We start from the raw sequence: 20658 nt of genomic DNA, 5'->3' as shown, positions 1-20658 counted from the left end.
AGAAGCTAAGTCCCTGCTGGTTAATTATTTGTTCATTGTTTCCTTGTCCAGTTGGCTATCATGATTTTGTCTTGCTAGCTGGAAGCTCTGGGATGCAGAGTGGCACCTCCGCACCGTGAGTCGGTGTGGAGGTCTTTTTGCACACTCTGCGTGGTTTTTTGTAGTTTTTTGTGCTGACCGCAAAGATACCTTTTCTATCCTCAGTCTGTTTAGTAAGTCTGGCCTCCCTTTGCTGAAACCTGTTTCATCTCTGTGTTTGTGACTTTCATCTTAACTCACAGTCAATATATGTGGGGGGCTGCCTTTTCCTTTGGGGAATTTCTCTGAGGCAAGGTAGGCTTTATTTTCTATCTCTAGGGCTAGTTAGCTCTTAGGCTGTGAAGAGGCGTCTAGGTCGTGTTAGGTACGCTCCACGGCTATTTCTAGTTGTGTGACAGGATTAGGGGTTGCGGTCAGCAGAGTTCCCACTTCCCAGAGCTTGTCCTGTGTGAGTTTAACCATCAGGTCGTTCCGGGTGCTCTTAACCACCAGGTCCATAACATATCCCATTATCACTATTGTTGAGCGATACCTTCTGATATTCGGAAATATCGGTATCAGATTGGATCGGCCGATATCCAAAAAATATCGGATATCACCGATACCGATACCAATGCAAGTCAATGGGACACAAATATCAGAATTAAAATAAGCCATTTAAGTCCTTGTGCATCCTGTTCCAGAGGGGAGAAGAGTGTGGGCGGTGCGTGGGTGGAGACTGCGTGTCTGTGTGGGACCGTGGGGGCTCTGTGCAGGCCTGCCAGGGGTTTGTACGGGCCTCTCAACGGTCTGTGCGGCCGGCTGGGGGTCTGTGTGGCCGGCCAGGGGTCGGTGCAGCCTGGCGGTGGTCTGTATGACCTGCCAGGGGTCTGTGCGGGCCTCTCTGGGGTCTGTGCAGCCTGCCGGGGGTCTGTATGGGTCTCTCAGGGGACTGTGCAGCCTGCCGGGTGTCTGCGCGGCCTGCCGGGGGTCTGTACGGGCCTCTCTGGGGTCTATGCAGCCTGCCGGTGGTCTATGAGGGTGTGCAAGCATCGTCTGATGGACTACAAGTCCCATTGGGCTATGCCTGCTACAATGGCAGTGATTGACACATTAGTCAATGATGGGACAGTATTAGTCTGGCTGATGTGTTGAATGTAAAAAAAACAAAAAAAACATACATACATACTACATGCATACATATTACATACATACTACATACGTACATACATACATACTACATAATGTAGTGTTTCCCCTACTTCGTGTCTTGTGTGACACTGGCTTGGCACGGGAATAACGCATACAGGCACAGTTTTCTTACAAAACACAGTCTCTTAGGTTTATTTTACAATGCTATAAACCACATCTTCAGGAACTTGATAACAGCATGAACACCGACTGTACATATTCAGCTTCACCACTGTCCCTCTCTGACCCTGGTCAGCATAACACACGGTTGTCAGACCGTTACCAGTTGGTGACCTCCACAGGTTCCTGGACACCTCTTGGCCTCAGAGGCCTCTTGTGCCCCATACACAATATCTCTCTCTTCTGACCCTGGTCAGCATAACACCGATCTCTTTTTGTTACCTGTTGGTGCCTCACAGGTTCTCAGATACCTCTCCCACACAGAGGTATCCTTCAGATGTTCTCACTGACCCCGGTCAGTATTATCTACGGTTATCAGACCATTCTGCAGCACTGGCATGTGTCGGGTCCAGAGCCCCGCCATGTGCTCTTCAGGGAGACAACACTCCCAGCACATGGGGCTCTTCAGGACCTTCCAGCACAGACCATTCAGGTCCACACTCAGAGCCCATGTGACCAGACCTCAGTCACATTATATGGTTGTAACCACTCCCCTAGATGGGAGTGTGTGTGGCTAGTTTGACCCTCCTATCTCTCAGAACTAGCCCTGGAAGCCTTCCTAGTTAAACAACACAATTCACTTGTAGGACTACAGGTCCCAGAACATCCTTATTTCAGGCTGACAGTGCAGAGTATCTTCCTCTGTGACACACATACCGGCCATTCGCTATAATGCTGGACTTTGACTCATCACCACACTTATATCTGCGAATGCCATGCATTCCTATGGCCTCAATACACTTCCATGCGCACTCTGGGAAGCCCATACCGCGCCCTCTACCTGCAACAGAGGTCACTACACCACATATTCCCCCCTCTGTTCAATCCTGTGGGGTTGAATACTTGACACTACACCACATATTCCCCCCTCTGTTCAAACACGTGGGGTTGAACACTTGTCAAACACCAGGGAACTCGAGACCGGGTACCCAAGTCACCTTGTCCTACCAGTCGAGAGGACCGTCGCAGTTGGATTTGAGTATCCTTCATCATCACACCCTTGTTAGATTTTTCCCGCCCCTAGCGGTCAATATGTACCCCACAGTATGGTGAACCCCCAAGTCATACTTTTTCTGGGTGTCAGTTCCACAAGTTTTATCTACCACATCACTAACAGTCATATTGTAGGACACATCAGGTGACATCATGTCTGTAAGTTGGGACCGTCCACCATTTTCCCTGGTCACGCCTAACTTAGGACTATCAACTATAGAGGGTGCATTCTCCGCATTAATTTTCATACACATTATTTCCACAGACACATTCCCTTTTATCCACCAGTCCCACAGGGTTTCCAAATCTTGCCCTATTACCATAGTGTACAGTAAGTCCGGGACAACCCTTACATCGTGGTACGTGGACTTCTCTGTCATGTCAATGTAGAGGCAGGCTATCAACTGTCCTTTAAAGTCCCCACCTGTATCATTCACACTTGTCCCTAACCCAGGTGACACAGTGAATTCAGAAGGGGTTCTCAGCAAAGTCGCTTTACTCTCTGGGTCTATCAGTACCATCACACATTCTCCATCCAACAAAAAGGAGCACTGTCGTGATAAATCATTAACTGAGCAATTCACAGTATAGCATGGACCTGCATAGCACAATTGCCCTGTACGGCTCCACAGCAGACTTCGTGGACCCACCGATTCACAGCAAGACGATTGTCACCTTTGTAACCCCGCTGAGTTATAGGCATTACAGCACAAACACAATTTCTCACTGATCCCGATCAGCATAACACACGGTTGTCAGACCGTCGACTCCTCTGGCTCAGCCAGCACTGGACATGTGCTTCTTGGACTGTTTGCCGGCATTCGAGCAACAATTGTAGCGTTTCCCCTACTTCGTGTCTTGGGGGACACTGGTTTGGCATGGGAATAACGCATACAGGCACAGTTTTCTTACAAAACACAGTCTCTTAGGTTTATTTCACAACGCTATAAAGCACATCCTCAGGAACTTGATACCAGCATGAACACCGTCTGTACATATTCAGCTTCACCACTGTCCCTCACTGACCCTGGTCAGCATAACACACAGTTGTCAGACCATTACCTGTTGGCGACCTCCACAGGTTCCTGGACACCTTTTGGCCTCAGAGGTGCCCCATACACAATCTCTCTCTCTTCTGACCCTGGTCAGCATAACACGGATCTCTTTCCGTTACCTGTTGGCGCCTCACAGGTTCCTTTCCCACACAAAGGTATCCTTCAGACGTTCTCACTGACCCCGGTCAGTAATATCTAGTTATCAGACCGTTCCGCAGCACTGGCATGTGCCGGGTCCAGAGCCATGCCATGTGCTCTTCAGGGAGACAACACTCCCAGCACATGGGGCTCTTCAGGACCTTCCAGCACAGACCATTCAGGTCCACACTCAGAGCCCATGTGACCAGACCTCAGTCACATTATATAGTTGTAACCACTCCCCTAGATGGGAGTGTGTGTGGCTAGTTTGACCCTCCCATCTCTCAGAACTAGCCCTGCCAGCCTCCCTAGTTAAACAACACAATTCGCTTGTAGGACTTCAGGTCCCAGAACATCCTTACTTTAGGCTGACAGTGCAGAGTGTCTTCCTCTGCGACACACATACCAGCCATTCACAATAATGCCGGACTTTGATTCATCACCACACTTATATCTGCAATTGCCATGCAATCCTATGGCCTCAATACGCTTCGATGTGCACTCTGGGAAGCCCATACCGCTCCCCCTACCTGCAACAGAGGTCACTACTAGTGTTGAGCGATACCTTCCGATATCGGAAAGTATCGGTATCGGTTTGGATCGGCCGATATTCAAAAAATATCGGATATCGCCGATACCGATACCCGATCCCAATGCAAGTCAATGGGACCAAAATATCGGAATTAAAATAAACCCTTTCTTTCCTTGTAGGTTCATTCTACATGAAGGAAAACAACTAAGAATAATGCCGGATGTATTTGGGGAGGTGGCGGAGACATTAAAGTCATAGAGGTTTATCCCAATCAAATAGAATAGCATGTTTTTTGTTTTTTTTTAAGACGTTCGGAGTGACAAAGATATTGACTATGTAAATTTTTTTTTTATTTTGTCAGATATTGATGTTTCACTATTCCACGCCCTTCCCCTTCTTTTTTTTCTTTTTTTTTTTCTTTTCCCACACTTTCATCTTCATCATCATCAGCATCTTTGACATCAACTTCTTCACCTTATTCATCTTCTTCTTCATCTTCTACCTATTTTTTTTTTTTTATTACATTCTTCATATTCATTTTATTCAACTATTATTATTCTTCTTATTCTACATATTCTTTTTATTCCACTGTTATTATTCTTCCTATTCTACTTCTTCATCATATTCTCATTTGTGACAGGCATTCCCGTAGTTGTTATCTATAAAAGTTTGAAGATTACACCTTCCGTTCTGCCAGTCACAAAAGTTACATTTGTCCGCGTTCAGTTTGGCCTGCAGCATCAGGCTTTATCCAGGGGCACCACGAGGAGGAACGGACTCACCCCCATACACTGCTTAGTCTTCTTCTGCATATAATTTAGATAATATCTTTTGCTCTGATATTAAGTCTTATGCTTAATGTTCTTCTGCTCTTTGTTCTGCAGCCTCTTGTTCTTCTGCTTCTCGGTCTTCCATGTTGTCGTCTCCAGGGTCGTCGTCTCCAGTGTCGTCATCTCCGCCGTCGTCGTCTCCGCCGTCGTCGTCGTCGTCATCGGGGTGGTCTTCCGTGTCGTCGTCATCGTGGTGGTCTTCCGGGTCGTCGACGTTAGGGTCTTCAACTTGGAAATGTAGCAGAAGGTACAAGAAGGCTGAGAAAATGCCAAGAACCAGCTGATGGAACTGGAACTCGGATGGCTACCCGAAGGTTCAAGAGCCTATGGAACTACCGAGGACCAGCTGACGTTACTGGAACCCGGTTACTAAGCAGGAGGTACCCGTGCTAAAAAGCACTACCAAGGACCGCCTGACGTTGACGGAACTCGGATACCCAGAAGGAGGCACCTAAGCCAAAGGCTCTGCCCGGAACCAGCTGACGTTACTGGAACCAGGATGGGGAGCAGAAGGTACAAGAGCAAAAGACACTGCCGAGAACCAGCTGACGGTACTGGAACCCGGATGGGTAGCCGAAGGTCCAAGAGCCAATGGAACTACCGAGGACCAGCTGACGTTACTGGAACCCGGTTACTAAGCAGGAGGTACCCGTGCCTGAAAGCACTACCAAGGACCACCTGACGTTGGTGGAACTTGGATACCCAGAAGGAGGCACCTAAGCCAAAGGCTCTGCCCGGAACCAGCTGACGGTACTGGAACCAGGATGGGGAGCAGAAGGTACAAGAGCAAAAGACACTGCCGAGAACCAGCTGACGGTGCTGGAACCAGGTGGTGGACCCGAAGGCCCACAGGAGAGGAGAGAACAGCTAGGCCGCGAGGCAGCCGCAGTTACCGAACCCCAACAGTCCTACAGGGGGAGCTGGGCCTACTGGCACTACATAACCAGCCTTGACTACCAGTTCACGCAGCCCACATAGGAAGCTCCTAAACTGGAGGCACCCTGGAGTTGGCTAACTCGACCGCACCACGACGGGGCAAGCATAGGCGTCTCAGTGAAGTTGACACAACCCGGAAACAGCTGACGGTGCTGAAACCAGGCTTGGCACGAGGGAGTACCTGTGACAAGAACACTGCCGAGAACCAGCTGGCGGTGCTGGAACCCGGATGCGTTGCCCCAGTGTGCAAGAGCCAATGGCACGACCGAGGACCAGCTGACGGTGCTGGAACCCGGTTACTAAGCTGTAGGTGCCCGCGCTTAAAAGCACTACCAAGGACCGCCTGGCGTTGGCGGAACTCGGATACCCAGGAGGAGGCACCTAAGCCAAAGGCTCGGCCCGGAACCAGCTGACGGTGCTGGAACCAGGTGGTGGACCCGAAGGTCCACAGGAGAGGAGAGAACAGCTAGGCCGCGAGGCAGCCGCAGTTACCGAACCCCAACAGTCCTACAGGGGGAGCTGGGCCTACTGGCACTACAGAACCAGCCTTGACTACCAGTTCACGCAGCCCACATAGGAAGCTCCTAAACTGGAGGCACCCTGGAGTTGGCTAACCCGACCGCACCACGACGAGGCAAGCATAGGTGTCTCAGTGAGCTTGACACAACCCGGAAACAGCTGACGGTGCTGAAACCAGGCTTGGCACGAGGGAGTACCTGTGACAAAAACACTGCCGAGAACCAGCTGGCGGTGCTGGAACCCGGATGCGTTGCCCCAGTGTGCAAGAGCCAATGGCACGACCGAGGACCAGCTGACGGTGCTGGAACCCGGTTACTAAGCTGTAGGTGCCCGCGCTTAAAAGCACTACCAAGGACCGCCTGGCGTTGGCGGAACTCGGATACCCAGGAGGAGGCACCTAAGCCAAAGGCTCGGCCCGGAACCAGCTGACGGTGCTGGAACCAGGTGGTGGACCCGAAGGTCCACAGGAGAGGAGAGAACAGCTAGGCCGCGAGGCAGCCGCAGTTACCGAACCCCAACAGTCCTACAGGGGGAGCTGGGCCTACTGGCACTACAGAACCAGCCTTGACTACCAGTTCACGCAGCCCACATAGGAAGCTCCTAAACTGGAGGCACCCTGGAGTTGGCTAACCCGACCGCACCACGACGAGGCAAGCATAGGTGTCTCAGTGAGCTTGACACAACCCGGAAACAGCTGACGGTGCTGAAACCAGGCTTGGCACGAGGGAGTACCTGTGACAAAAACACTGCCGAGAACCAGCTGGCGGTGCTGGAACCCGGATGCGTTGCCCCAGTGTGCAAGAGCCAATGGCACGACCGAGGACCAGCTGACGGTGCTGGAACCCGGTTACTAAGCTGTAGGTGCCCGCGCTTAAAAGCACTACCAAGGACCGCCTGGCGTTGGCGGAACTCGGATACCCAGGAGGAGGCACCTAAGCCAAAGGCTCGGCCCGGAACCAGCTGACGGTGCTGGAACCAGGTGGTGGACCCGAAGGTCCACAGGAGAGGAGAGAACAGCTAGGCCGCGAGGCAGCCGCAGTTACCGAACCCCAACAGTCCTACAGGGGGAGCTGGGCCTACTGGCACTACAGAACCAGCCTTGACTACCAGTTCACGCAGCCCACATAGGAAGCTCCTAAACTGGAGGCACCCTGGAGTTGGCTAACCCGACCGCACCACGACGAGGCAAGCATAGGTGTCTCAGTGAGCTTGACACAACCCGGAAACAGCTGACGGTGCTGAAACCAGGCTTGGCACGAGGGAGTACCTGTGACAAAAACACTGCCGAGAACCAGCTGGCGGTGCTGGAACCCGGATGCGTTGCCCCAGTGTGCAAGAGCCAATGGCACGACCGAGGACCAGCTGACGGTGCTGGAACCCGGTTACTAAGCTGTAGGTGCCCGCGCTTAAAAGCACTACCAAGGACCGCCTGGCGTTGGCGGAACTCGGATACCCAGGAGGAGGCACCTAAGCCAAAGGCTCGGCCCGGAACCAGCTGACGGTGCTGGAACCAGGTGGTGGACCCGAAGGTCCACAGGAGAGGAGAGAACAGCTAGGCCGCGAGGCAGCCGCAGTTACCGAACCCCAACAGTCCTACAGGGGGAGCTGGGCCTACTGGCACTACAGAACCAGCCTTGACTACCAGTTCACGCAGCCCACATAGGAAGCTCCTAAACTGGAGGCACCCTGGAGTTGGCTAACCCGACCGCACCACGACGAGGCAAGCATAGGTGTCTCAGTGAGCTTGACACAACCCGGAAACAGCTGACGGTGCTGAAACCAGGCTTGGCACGAGGGAGTACCTGTGACAAAAACACTGCCGAGAACCAGCTGGCGGTGCTGGAACCCGGATGCGTTGCCCCAGTGTGCAAGAGCCAATGGCACGACCGAGGACCAGCTGACGGTGCTGGAACCCGGTTACTAAGCTGTAGGTGCCCGCGCTTAAAAGCACTACCAAGGACCGCCTGGCGTTGGCGGAACTCGGATACCCAGGAGGAGGCACCTAAGCCAAAGGCTCGGCCCGGAACCAGCTGACGGTGCTGGAACCAGGTGGTGGACCCCAAGGCCCACAGGAGAGGAGAGAACAGCTAGGCCGCGAGGCAGCCGCAGTTACCGAACCCCAACAGTCCTACAGGGGGAGCTGGGCCTACTGGCACTACAGAACCAGCCTTGACTACCAGTTCACGCAGCCCACATAGGAAGCTCCTAAACTGGAGGCACCCTGGAGTTGGCTAACCCGACCGCACCACGACGAGGCAAGCATAGGTGTCTCAGTGAGCTTGACACAACCCGGAAACAGCTGACGGTGCTGAAACCAGGCTTGGCACGAGGGAGTACCTGTGACAAGAACACTGCCGAGAACCAGCTGGCGGTGCTGGAACCCGGATGCGTTGCCCCAGTGTGCAAGAGCCAATGGCACGACCGAGGACCAGCTGACGGTGCTGGAACCCGGTTACTAAGCTGTAGGTGCCCGCGCTTAAAAGCACTACCAAGGACCGCCTGGCGTTGGCGGAACTCGGATACCCAGGAGGAGGCACCTAAGCCAAAGGCTCGGCCCGGAACCAGCTGACGGTGCTGGAACCAGGTGGTGGACCCGAAGGTCCACAGGAGAGGAGAGAACAGCTAGGCCGCGAGGCAGCCGCAGTTACCGAACCCCAACAGTCCTACAGGGGGAGCTGGGCCTACTGGCACTACATAACCAGCCTTGACTACCAGTTCACGCAGCCCACATAGGAAGCTCCTAAACTGGAGGCACCCTGGAGTTGGCTAACTCGACCGCACCACGACGGGGCAAGCATAGGCGTCTCAGTGAAGTTGACACAACCCGGAAACAGCTGACGGTGCTGAAACCAGGCTTGGCACGAGGGAGTACCTGTGACAAGAACACTGCCGAGAACCAGCTGGCGGTGCTGGAACCCGGATGCGTTGCCCCAGTGTGCAAGAGCCAATGGCACGACCGAGGACCAGCTGACGGTGCTGGAACCCGGTTACTAAGCTGTAGGTGCCCGCGCTTAAAAGCACTACCAAGGACCGCCTGGCGTTGGCGGAACTCGGATACCCAGGAGGAGGCACCTAAGCCAAAGGCTCGGCCCGGAACCAGCTGACGGTGCTGGAACCAGGTGGTGGACCCGAAGGTCCACAGGAGAGGAGAGAACAGCTAGGCCGCGAGGCAGCCGCAGTTACCGAACCCCAACAGTCCTACAGGGGGAGCTGGGCCTACTGGCACTACAGAACCAGCCTTGACTACCAGTTCACGCAGCCCACATAGGAAGCTCCTAAACTGGAGGCACCCTGGAGTTGGCTAACCCGACCGCACCACGACGAGGCAAGCATAGGTGTCTCAGTGAGCTTGACACAACCCGGAAACAGCTGACGGTGCTGAAACCAGGCTTGGCACGAGGGAGTACCTGTGACAAGAACACTGCCGAGAACCAGCTGGCGGTGCTGGAACCCGGATGCGTTGCCCCAGTGTGCAAGAGCCAATGGCACGACCGAGGACCAGCTGACGGTGCTGGAACCCGGTTACTAAGCTGTAGGTGCCCGCGCTTAAAAGCACTACCAAGGACCGCCTGGCGTTGGCGGAACTCGGATACCCAGGAGGAGGCACCTAAGCCAAAGGCTCGGCCCGGAACCAGCTGACGGTGCTGGAACCAGGTGGTGGACCCGAAGGTCCACAGGAGAGGAGAGAACAGCTAGGCCGCGAGGCAGCCGCAGTTACCGAACCCCAACAGTCCTACAGGGGGAGCTGGGCCTACTGGCACTACATAACCAGCCTTGACTACCAGTTCACGCAGCCCACATAGGAAGCTCCTAAACTGGAGGCACCCTGGAGTTGGCTAACTCGACCGCACCACGACGGGGCAAGCATAGGCGTCTCAGTGAAGTTGACACAACCCGGAAACAGCTGACGGTGCTGAAACCAGGCTTGGCACGAGGGAGTACCTGTGACAAGAACACTGCCGAGAACCAGCTGGCGGTGCTGGAACCCGGATGCGTTGCCCCAGTGTGCAAGAGCCAATGGCACGACCGAGGACCAGCTGACGGTGCTGGAACCCGGTTACTAAGCTGTAGGTGCCCGCGCTTAAAAGCACTACCAAGGACCGCCTGGCGTTGGCGGAACTCGGATACCCAGGAGGAGGCACCTAAGCCAAAGGCTCGGCCCGGAACCAGCTGACGGTGCTGGAACCAGGTGGTGGACCCGAAGGTCCACAGGAGAGGAGAGAACAGCTAGGCCGCGAGGCAGCCGCAGTTACCGAACCCCAACAGTCCTACAGGGGGAGCTGGGCCTACTGGCACTACAGAACCAGCCTTGACTACCAGTTCACGCAGCCCACATAGGAAGCTCCTAAACTGGAGGCACCCTGGAGTTGGCTAACCCGACCGCACCACGACGAGGCAAGCATAGGTGTCTCAGTGAGCTTGACACAACCCGGAAACAGCTGACGGTGCTGAAACCAGGCTTGGCACGAGGGAGTACCTGTGACAAGAACACTGCCGAGAACCAGCTGGCGGTGCTGGAACACGGATGCGTTGCCTTGCCTATTAAAGATTGTCTTCCTAGAGCCCCAACTAGCGGTGTTGGAGCAAAGGGTAAGCAGGGGGAGATGAGTGTAGGCCGAAGCCTGCACTGGAGGCAGCTTTGTGTCTGCGTTGCGTTTGCAGGACACTTTGCCGGCTACACACTGGGGGAACAGCTGGCGTTGCTGAACCCCACTAACACAATGGCGTGTGTTTTTCTCTGTGCAGCTAGCACTTGCGGGCAAAAACTAGCGATGTTAGAGCCCGTGTTGAAGCAGGAGGAGGAGGAGAGGAGCAGAGTGTAGGCCGAAGCTTAGTTGAACCAATTTCAAAGGAAACCTTTAACCCCCCCCTCAGGTGTTACAAAGTACAAGAGACACACCTTGTGCAGTATTAATGCTGCACAAGTGAAAGGTTGCTCTATTAATTTGTCTACTTGCACACGCTGAATGAAAGACATACACAATTTACCCCATTCTACAGTCAAACTGTAGTGGATGCGTGACTTGGTTTTTTGATGAGACGCAGCACAGGTGTCCAAAATAACGCCTTGGTGCTTGGAGCAGCTTCCTGAGCGTTGTTATTTGCTGTACAGGAGTCTGCGCTCTTGTGTTATCCCTTGGCAATGCCCTGTTAGCGCTGCCCATCTTATGACATCATTTCATGTTGGCCGGTGCGGTTAACGATGGCCATAAATCCCAGACCCACAGTGTCTTTTCATAAAGCCACACTGCGGTGCTGGGATTCGTGGCCTTGAGCAGTAAATATTTTGGCCGCTCACACACGTCCTTACACCTGCTTCAGACTGGGCGGCCTCTGCTGATCCCTTCTCGCATGCCGCGGCCATGAGGCTGCACAGTCTGAAGAAGGCTGAAGGAGATGAGTTAAGACAGGCGAAGATATGCACTGCTCGTGCCCATCAATCACACCCTCGCAGTCAAAATAATTAAGACAATGAGGAGCATTTTATTCAGGCAGGGCGGACGAACAGGCGCAAGTAGCCAACCAATGATGTCAGAAGACGGGAAGCGCTACCAAGGGGGGTGCTGCGTATCATTAGAAAGGAAAGTCACACCTCAGGGACAGTGGAATGGTCTCAAAGAGACACATTTTGTACGTGTTGAGTTCCACGTGGGCAAGGAGAAAACATCAGCCACCTTGTACAAATGCAGCAGTACTGCTGTACAAGGTGGCTGTTATACATAGAAACACCTGGGGGTGGGGGCCAGGCTCCCTTCAATTTCAGTTCATGTGCCTGCGTGGCGTTTGCAGGTCACGTTGCAAGCTGCACAGCAGGGGAACAGCTGGCGGTGCTGAACCCCACTAACACATTGGCTGGTGTTTTTCTCTGTGCAGCTAGCATTTCCGGGCAAAAACTAGCGGTGTTTGAGCCCAGGGTCAGCAGGAGGAGGAGGAGAGGAGCAAAGTGTAGGCCGAAGCCTGCACTGGTGGCAGCTTTTGGTCGGTTGTGCCAGCGTGGCTTGTGCTGGACACGATGCCGGCTACACAGCGGGGGAACAGCTGGCGTTGCTGAACCCCACTAACACATTGGCTGGTGTTTTTCTCTGTGCAGCTAGCATTTCCGGGCAAAAACTAGCGGTGTTTGAGCCCAGGGTCAGCAGGAGGAGGAGGAGAGGAGCAAAGTGTAGGCCGAAGCCTGCACTGGTGGCAGCTTTTGGTCGGTTGTGCCAGCGTGGCTTGTGCTGGACACGATGCCGGCTACACAGCGGGGGAACAGCTGGCGTTGCTGAACCCCACTAACACATTGGCTGGTGTTTTTCTCTGTGCAGCTAGCATTTCCGGGCAAAAACTAGCGTTGTTAGAGCCCAGGGTCAGCAGGAGGAGGAGAGGAGCAGAGTGTAGGCCGAAGCCTAGTTGAACCAATTTCAAAGGTTACCTTTAACCCCCCCTCAGGTGTTACAAAGAACAAGAGCCACTCCTTCTGCAGCATTAATGCTGCACAAGTAAAAGGTTGCTCTATTAATTTGTCTACTTGCACAAGCTGAATGCAACACGTAGACTATTTAGCCCATTATACTGTTTAACAGTAGTGGAGGCGTGACTTGTCTTTTTAAAGAAAAGCAGCACAGGTGTCGAAAACAACACCTTTTTGCATGGGCGCAGCTTCCTGAGCGTTGTTAGTTGCTGTACAGGAGTCTGCGCTCTTGTGATCCTTTGGCCATGCGCTGTGAGCGCTTCCTGTCTTATGACCTCATTTCATGTTGGCCGTTGCGGTTAGCGATGGACATGAATCCCAGACCCACAGTGTGTTTTAAAAAATCACACTGCGGTGCTGGGATTCGTGCCCTGGTGCAGTAAATATGTTTGCCGCTCACACATGTCCTTACACCTGCTTCAGACTGGACGGCCTCATCTGATCCCTTATCGCCTGCCGAGGCCATGAGGACACCCAGTCTGAAGAAGGCGGAAGGAGATGAGTGAACACAGGCAAACATATGCACTGCACATGCCCATCAATCACACCCTCGCTGTCCAAAAAAATAAGACACCGAGGGGCGTTGTTTCGAGCAGGGGAGATGCACAGGCGCAGCCAGCTAACCAATGATGTCAAAAGACGGGCAGCGCTAACAAGGGTGGTGCTGCGTGTCATTACAAAGGAAAGTCACACCTCAGGGACATTGTAATGGTCTCTAATGAGAAACATTTTCTACGTGTTGAGTTCCACGTGGGCAAGGAGAAAAAGTCAGCCACCTTGTACAAATGCAGCAGTACTGCTGTACAAGGTGGCTGTTATACATAGAAACACCTGTGGGTGGGGGGCAGGCTCCCTTCAATTTCAGTTCATGTGCCTGCGTGGCGTTTGCAGGTCACGTTGCAAGCTACACAGCAGGGGAACAGCTGGCGTTGCTGAACCCCACTGACACATTGACTGGTGTTTTTCTCTGTGCAGATTGCATGTCCGGGCAAAAACTAGCGGTGTTAGAGCCCAGGGTCAGCAGGAGGAGGAGGAGAGGAGCAAAGTGTAGGCCGAAGCCTGCACTGGTGGCAGCTTTTGGTCGGTTGTGCCAGCGTGGCTTGTGCTGGACACGATGCCGGCTACACAGCGGGGGAACAGCTGGCGGTGCTGAACCCCACTAACACATTGGCTGGTGTTTTTCTCTGTGCAGCTAGCATTTCCGGGCAAAAACTAGCGGTGTTTGAGCCCAGGGTCAGCAGGAGGAGTAGAGGAGCAGAGTGTAGGCCGAAGCCTAGTTGAACCAATTTCAAAGGTTACCTTTAACCCCCCCCCTCAGGTGTTGCAAGGTACAAGAGCCACACCTTGAACAGCATTAATGATGCACAAGTCAAAGGTTGCTCTATTTAATTTTGCTCCTTGCACACGCTGAATTAAACACGTACACTATTTAGCCCATTATACTGTCAAACAGTAGTGGAGGCGTGACTACTAGTCTTTTTAAGGTGACGCAGCACAGGTGTACAAATTTACACCTAGGTGCTGTGCGCAGATTCCTTACCGTTGTTATTTGCAGTACAGGAAACTGCGCTCTTGTGTTATCCCTTGGCAATACCCTGTTAGTGCAGGCCGTCTCATGACCTCATTTCATGTTGGCCGCTGCGGTTAACGATGGCCATAAATCCCAGACCCACAGTGGCTTTTCATAAAGTCACACTGCGGTGCTGGGATTCGTGGCCTTGTGCAGTAAATATGTTCGCCGCTCACACATGTCCTTACACCTGCTTCAGACTGGGCGGCCTCAGCTGATCCCTTATCGCATGCCGCGGCCATGAGGCCGCACAGTCAGAAGAAGGCGGAAGGAGGGGAGTGAAGACAGGGGAACATATGCACTGCTCGTGCCCATCAATCACACCCTCGCAGTCAAAATATATGAGACAACGGGGGGCGTTGTGTCGGGCAGGGGGACGCACAGGCACAGCCAGCCAACCAATGATGTCAGGAGACGGGCAGCGCTAACAATGGGGGTGCTGCGTGTCATTAAAAAGGAAAGTCACACCTCAGGGACATTGTAATGGTCTGTAATGAGACACATTTTGTACTTGTTGAGTTCCACGTGTGCAAGGAGAAAAAGTCAGCCACCTTGTACAAATGCAGCAGTACTGCTGTACAAGGTGGCTGTTATACATAGAAACACCTGGGGGGGTGGGGGGCAGGCTCCCTTCAATTTCAGTTCATGTGCCTGCGTGGCGTTTGCAGGACACGTTGCCAGCTACACAGCAGGGGAACAGCTGGCGGTGCTGAACCCCACTAACACATTGGCTGGTGTTTATCTCTGTGCAGCTAGCATGTCCGGGCAGAAACTGGCGTTGTTTGAGCCCAGGGTCAGCAGGAGGAGGAGAGGAGCAAAGTGTAGGCCGAAGCCTGCACTGGTGGCAGCTTTTGGTCAGTTGTGCCAGCGTGGCTTGTGCTGGACACGTTGCCGACTACACAGCAGGGGAACAGCTGGCGTTGCTGAACCCCACTAACACATTGGCTGGTGTTTTTCTCTGTGCAGCTAGCCGTTCCGGGCAAAAACTAGCGGTGTTTGAGCCCAGGGTCAGCAGGAGGAGTAGAGGAGCAGAGTGTAGGCCGAAGCCTAGTTGAACCAATTTCAAAGGTTACCTTTAACCCCCCCCCTCAGGTGTTGCAAGGTACAAGAGCCACACCTTGAACAGCATTAATGATGCACAAGTCAAAGGTTGCTCTATTTAATTTTGCTCCTTGCACACGCTGAATTAAACACGTACACTATTTAGCCCATTATACTGTCAAACAGTAGTGGAGGCGTGACTACTAGTCTTTTTAAGGAGACGCAGCACAGGTGTACAAATTTACACCTAGGTGCTGTGCGCAGATTCCTTACCGTTGTTATTTGCAGTACAGGAAACTGCGCTCTTGTGTTATCCCTTGGCAATACCCTGTTAGTGCAGGCCGTCTCATGACCTCATTTCATGTTGGCCGGTGCGGTTAACGATGGCCATAAATCCCAGACCCACAGTGGCTTTTCCTAAAGTCACACTGCGGTGCTGGGATTCGTGGCCTTGTGCAGTAAATATGTTCGCCGCTCACACATGTCCTTACACCTGCTTCAGACTGGGCGGCCTCAGCTGATCCCTTATCGCATGCCGCGGCCATGAGGCCGCACAGTCAGAAGAAGGCGGAAGGAGGGGAGTGAAAACAGGGGAACATATGCACTGCTCGTGCCCATCAATCACACCCTCGCAGTCAAAATATATGAGACAACGGGGGGCGTTGTGTCGGGCAGGGGGGACGCACAGGCACAGCCAGCCAACCAATGATGTCAGGAGACGGGCAGCGCTAACAATGGGGGTGCTGCGTGTCATTAAAAAGGAAAGTCACACCTCAGGGACATTGTAATGGTCTGTAATGAGACACATTTTGTACGTGTTGAGTTCCACGTGGGCAAGGAGAAAAAGTCAGCCACCTTGTACAAATGCAGCAGTACTGCTGTACAAGGTGGCTGATATACATAGAAACACCTGTGGGTGGGGGGCAGGCTCCCTTCAATTTCAGTTCATGTGCCTGCGTGGCGTTTGCAGGTCACGTTGCAAGCTACACAGCAGGGGAACAGCTGGCGTTGCTGAACCCCACTGACACATTGACTGGTGTTTTTCTCTGTGCAGATTGCATGTCCGGGCAAAAACTAGCGGTGTTAGAGCCCAGGGTCAGCAGGAGGAGGAGGAGAGGAGCAAAGTGTAGGCCGAAGCCTGCACTGGTGGCAGCTTTTGGTCGGTTGTGCCAGCGTGGCTTGTGCTGGACACGATGCCGGCTACACAGCGGGGGAACAGCAGGCGGTGCTGAACCCCACTAACACATTGGCTGGTGTTTTTCTCTGTGCAGCTAGCATGTCCGGGCAGAAACTGGCGTTGTTAGAGCCCAGGGTCAGCAGGAGGAGGAGAGGAGCAAAGTGTAGGCCGAAGCCTGCACTGGTGGCAGCTTTTGGTCGGTTGTGCCAGCGTGGCTTGTGCTGGACACGATGCCGGCTACACAGCGGGGGAACAGCAGGCGGTGCTGAACCCCACTAACACATTGGCTGGTGTTTTTCTCTGTGCAGCTAGCATGTCCGGGCAGAAACTGGCGTTGTTAGAGCCCAGGGTCAGCAGGAGGAGGAGAGGAGCAAAGTGTAGGCCGAAGCCTGCACTGGTGGCAGCTTTTGTTCTGTTGTGCCAGCGTGGCTTGTGCTGGACACGTTGCCGACTACACAGCAGGGGAACAGCTGGCGGTGCTGAACCCCACTAACACATTGGCTGGTGTTTTTCTCTGTGCAGCTAGCATTTCCTGGCAAAAACTAGCGGTGTTTGAGCCCAGGGTCAGCAGGAGGAGTAGAGGAGCAGAGTGTAGGCCGAAGCCTAGTTGAACCAATTTCAAAGGTTACCTTTAACCCCCCCCTCAGGTGTTGCAAGGTACAAGAGCCACACCTTGTGCAGCATTAATGCTGCACAAGTGAAAGGTTGCTCTATTTGTTTTGCTCCTTGCACACGCTGACTAAAACACGTACACTATTTAGCCCATTATACTGTCAAACAGTTGTGGAGGCGTGACTTGTCTTTTTAACGAGACGCAGCACAGGTGTCAAAATTTGCACCTAGGTACTGGGCGCAGATTCCTGAGCGTTGTTATTTGCTGTACAGGAGTCTGCGCTATTGTGATCCCTTGGCCATGCGCTGTGAGCGCTTCCTGTCTTCTGACCTCATTTCATGTCGGCCGTTGCGGTTAGCGATGGACATGAATCCCAGACCCACAGTGTGTTTTCAAAAAATCACACTGCGTGGCTGGGATTCGTGGCCTTGTGCAGTAAATAGGTTTGCCGCTTACACATGTCCTTACACCTGCTCCAGACTGGGCGGCCTCAGCTGATCCCTTATCGCCTACCACGGCCAGGAGGCCGCACAGTCTGAAGAAGGCGGAAGGAGATGAGTGAACACAGGCAAACATATGCACTGCACATGCCCATCAATCACACCCTCGCTGTCCAAAAAAATAAGACACCGAGGGCCGTTGTTTCGAGCAGGGGAGATGCACAGGCGCAGCCAGCTAACCAATGATGTCAAAAGACGGGCAGCGCTAACAAGGGTGGTGCTGCGTGTCATTACAAAGGAAAGTCACACCTCAGGGACATTGTAATGGTCTGTAATGAGACACATTTTGTACGTGTTGAGTTCCACGTGGGCAAGGAGAAAAAGTCAGCCACCTTGTACAAATGCAGCAGTACTGCTGTACAAGGTGGCTGATATACATAGAAACACCTGTGGGTGGGGGGCAGGCTCCCTTCAATTTCAGTTCATGTGCCTGCGTGGCGTTTGCAGGTCACGTTGCAAGCTACACAGCAGGGGAACAGCTGGCGTTGCTGAACCCCACTGACACATTGACTGGTGTTTTTCTCTGTGCAGATTGCATGTCCGGGCAAAAACTAGCGGTGTTAGAGCCCAGGGTCAGCAGGAGGAGGAGGAGAGGAGCAAAGTGTAGGCCGAAGCCTGCACTGGTGGCAGCTTTTGGTCGGTTGTGCCAGCGTGGCTTGTGCTGGACACGATGCCGGCTACACAGCGGGGGAACAGCAGGCGGTGCTGAACCCCACTAACACATTGGCTGGTGTTTTTCTCTGTGCAGCTAGCATGTCCGGGCAGAAACTGGCGTTGTTTGAGCCCAGGGTCAGCAGGAGGAGGAGAGGAGCAAAGTGTAGGCCGAAGCCTGCACTGGTGGCAGCTTTTGTTCTGTTGTGCCAGCGTGGCTTGTGCTGGACACGTTGCCGACTACACAGCAGGGGAACAGCTGGCGGTGCTGAACCCCACTAACACATTGGCTGGTGTTTTTCTCTGTGCAGCTAGCATTTCCGGGCAAAAACTAGCGGTGTTTGAGCCCAGGGTCAGCAGGAGGAGTAGAGGAGCAGAGTGTAGGCCGAAGCCTAGTTGAACCAATTTCAAAGGTTACCTTTAACCCCCCCCTCAGGTGTTGCAAGGTACAAGAGCCACACCTTGTGCAGCATTAATGCTGCACAAGTGAAAGGTTGCTCTATTTGTTTTGCTCCTTGCACACGCTGACTAAAACACGTACACTATTTAGCCCATTATACTGTCAAACAGTTGTGGAGGCGTGACTTGTCTTTTTAACGAGACGCAGCACAGGTGTCAAAATTTGCACCTAGGTACTGGGCGCAGATTCCTGAGCGTTGTTATTTGCTGTACAGGAGTCTGCGCTATTGTGATCCCTTGGCCATGCGCTGTGAGCGCTTCCTGTCTTCTGACCTCATTTCATGTCGGCCGTTGCGGTTAGCGATGGACATGAATCCCAGACCCACAGTGTGTTTTCAAAAAATCACACTGCGTGGCTGGGATTCGTGGCCTTGTGCAGTAAATAGGTTTGCCGCTTACACATGTCCTTACACCTGCTCCAGACTGGGCGGCCTCAGCTGATCCCTTATCGCCTACCACGGCCAGGAGGCCGCACAGTCTGAAGAAGGCGGAAGGAGATGAGTTAAGACAGGCGAACATATGCACTGCTCGTGCCCATAAACCACACCCTCGCTGACAAAATAAATATGACAACGAGGGGCGTTGTTTCTAGCAGGGCGGATGCACAGGCGCAGCCAGCTAACCATGATGACAAAAGACGGGAAACGCTACCAAGGGGGGTGCTGCGTATCATTACAAAGGAAAGTCACACCTCAGGGACAGTGGAATGGTCTCAATGAGACACATTTTGTACGTGTTGAGTTCCACGTGGGCAAGGAGAAAAAGTCAGCCACCTTGTACAAATGCAGCAGTACTGCTGTACTAGGTGGCTGTTATACATAGAAACACCTGGGGGGGTGGGGCCAGGTTCCCTTTTAATTTCAGTTCCTGTGCCTGCATGGCGTTTGCAGGTCACGTTGCCGGCTACACAGCAGGGGAACAGCTGGCGTTGCTGAACCCCACTAACACATTGGCTGGTGTTTTTCTCTGTGCAGCTAGCACTTCCGGGCAAAAACTAGCGGTGTTTGAGCCCAGGGTCAGCAGGAGGAGGAGAGGAGCAGAGTGTAGGCCGAAGCCTGCACTGGTGGCAGCTTTTGTTCTGTTGTGCCAGCGTGGCTTGTGCTGGACACGTTGCCGACTACACAGCAGGGGAACAGCTGGCGGTGCTGAACCCCACTGACACATCACCTAGTGTTTTTTTCTGTGTAGACAACACTTCCAGGTGGCAACTGACAGTGTTGAAACCCAGGGAATCAAAGAGGAGCAGAGTGTAGGCCGAAGCCTGCAGTGGAGCAAGTTGAAAGGGAACCTTTAACCCCCCCCCCCAGGCATTTGTTGCTGAAAGAGCCATCTTGTACAGCAGTAATACTGCACATGGAAAATGGTGGCTCCGAAAATTATGCTCCTTGCAAACGCTGAAGTACACACTCATATAATGTGTCCCCTCACACCGTCAAACCATCCCGGAAGTGGGACTTTCCTTTGTAATGTGACACAGCACAGCCGTCATTCCAACCCCCTTGGTGCCGGGCACCACCTCCTCAACGTTGTTTGGTTCTGTCACGGAGCCCGCACTGTAATGTTATCCCTTGGCCATGCACAGTTAGCGGTGCCCGTCTTCTGACATCATGTAGGTGTCAGGCTGGCAGTGCCTGTGCGTCCAAGCTGCCCGAGATCCAACCTTGCAGTGTCATCTAATGTAGTCCCACTGCGGGCCAGGGATCCATGGGCATGCGCAGTGCATATCATCGCCTCTCACTCACCTCCTTCCTGCTTCTTCAGACTGTGCGGCGTCACGGCCGTGGCATGCTATTAGGGATCA

Source organism: Ranitomeya imitator, chromosome 1 (assembly GCF_032444005.1).
Source record: "Ranitomeya imitator isolate aRanImi1 chromosome 1, aRanImi1.pri, whole genome shotgun sequence".
NCBI lineage: Eukaryota > Metazoa > Chordata > Amphibia > Anura > Dendrobatidae > Ranitomeya > Ranitomeya imitator.
Note: the sequence above shows the minus strand (reverse complement) of the source record.